Raw genomic sequence first — 2,135 nt, 5'->3', positions numbered from 1 at the left:
CAACCAATCTCTATGCTGAATTATTTGCTGAAATCTGCTCCGATGCACTCATTTCAGCACATGAGAATCAGTTTCTTATTATGATTCTATTAACCACTACATATCCTAGCTTAATCCCTTTACAGCTATAATTAATTCTGAGCTAAGGGTTAAGTTATTTACCTCAATTTAGAGCTCCTCCTGACTTGTTTTCAGCTTTTACTAAAATCTGTTTCATGCTGAAATTTTGCGTAGTGCTGAAATTCCAGCACCACACCCTCTCCTTTACAGCTTACTACAAGTATGAAACAAAGGCTTGTTTTGTTCACACTCCTTTAAAGTAATTCTAGACCGCTTAACTCAAGAAATAAGTATCCATCTCACCTAAATTCCAAGCTCCAAATTTGTTGCAGCTTGAATTACCAAAGAAGCTCCACAGCAGGAATCTCTAAGGCTGAAATTCTGCACTATGTGCAGAATTTCAGCACTACTTCTTCTCCTTGTGCAGCCCCCTACAAGCATATAGCAACTAGTTTTACTTCTACGAGTACATCAATTGTTCCCTTTAAACCCATTCTACAATAATTCCTAACAATTTAATCAGGAATTGATCAACAATTTACCTTACCTTGATTTAGTACTTCTTCAATTCTATTCAGCTTTTACTATCTCAAAAGCCTCAAATCTCCATTTGCAATCTAAAATTTCAGCAGCAATGAATCCTTTTATGGATCAATTCTCTTTCAGCTCCAATTTTAATTTGATGCTGAATAAACTTGCTTGCAGCATCAATTAATCCACTTTGCATTTCGGCAGCACCATGAACTGGTTCCTCAAGCAGCCAACACCAAAGTCCATATAACTATCTTTTACAAGAAACCAACCTAGCCAGGAGGAAATAATAATCAAGTTTACCTTGATTATATGCTTTCCAGGTCTTGTAGTAACTCCAATCAGCAGAGGTTTATTGCTGGGATCAAATTTCTTCTTCAGCCCACCAGGTTTTCCCAAGCTGGTACTTCACTTCTCAGCTTTTCCTTACTTAGAGAGAAAAAAAGAAAAGGAGAAGAGATAAAGATAAGAAGGGAAATGGAAACTCTGGTACCAGACAGGTGTAATTTCACTGGGGTAAGATGATAAGGTTGAAAAATTGCACCTTAGCCCTTCAAAAATTGAAAACTGCATTGCAGTCTAACAGTTCACAGATCAGTCCCTGCAGGTTCGCAATCCAGTCCCTGCAGGTTCGCAGTTTGGTCCCTGCACTAACAAGAACTTGGCAGCATCAATTTGAGACCGTTTTGCATGTCTAGTTCGCTTCGAACACGTCTAATTGCTTCCAAATAATGCTAATAAACCCTTACAAATTATCAATTTAATTTTGAAGCATTTAATTTTCAATTTTGTATTAATTTGATCATTTTGACCAAATCAACTAAAAATTTCAGCTTTAGAGTAGCAATAGCAATTGGAGGTCTTTAGCCACTTCGATTCCATTCGTGTCTACTCTCACACTTCCAAAACATGTCAATTGCTGTTCTCAAGCTACTAATTAAGTTTAGAAACACTTAATTTTTATTTTAGCATAATTGTGATCAATTTGATCACAATTAGCTTATAATCGAAATTCGATATATTACATATATATATATATATATATATAGAGCTAGGCTCCTATGCTTTCGAAAGTACGGAGGTCTCCATACTTGTAAGTTGTTTTCGATGATGGGACGTCCAATTCGGTGATCGGTTCCGTTAGATATGATCTACGCTATTAGAACCATTTAGAAATCAAATTTCATAATTTTTTAATTTCGTTTGCCTAGTGAACAAGTAATCTCAAAATGAACGGTTGAAAATAAAAATCTCATAAAAAATAGTGATAATGGACTCAAATTTCAAATCAGAAGTATTGTTCTTGCTCTTGATGTTAAGTAGAATTTTCTAATAAAGTTTCATGTAATTTGGATACTTCTATACCGTTGAACTTAAAAACGTGCCACATTGGCCGTTAAAATAGTCATTTTTGAGACCCTCTGATCGTTTGGTAAATGAAGTCGAAAAATTATAAAATTTGGTTTCTAGATAATTCCAATAGCATAGATTATGCATAACGGAGCCGATCATCAAATCAAATGTCCTATCATCGAAAATAACTT

General features: G+C 35.1%; 1 long non-coding RNA gene across 3 annotated transcripts; it reads right to left on the bottom strand.

Annotated features, from left to right (window-relative positions):
- Positions 194-1,292, bottom strand: LOC109713144. Of its 3 annotated transcripts, XR_002217049.1 has the most exons (5): positions 1,136-1,292; positions 895-1,020; positions 608-804; positions 364-491; positions 194-274 (listed from the first exon to the last, which is right to left on the bottom strand). It is a non-coding gene; the product is annotated as an uncharacterized LOC109713144 (long non-coding RNA). The 3 variants fall into 3 exon arrangements; XR_002217050.1 differs by lacking the exon at positions 1,136-1,292 and having other exon boundaries at positions 603-804; positions 895-1,070; XR_002217048.1 differs by lacking the exon at positions 1,136-1,292 and having other exon boundaries at positions 895-1,069.

The sequence above is a fragment of the Ananas comosus genome, linkage group 7 (assembly GCF_001540865.1).
Source record: "Ananas comosus cultivar F153 linkage group 7, ASM154086v1, whole genome shotgun sequence".
NCBI classification, from domain to species: Eukaryota; Viridiplantae; Streptophyta; class Magnoliopsida; order Poales; family Bromeliaceae; genus Ananas; species Ananas comosus.
The sequence above is the reverse complement of the archived record's forward strand: the minus strand, read 5'-3'. Positions and strand labels throughout refer to the sequence as shown.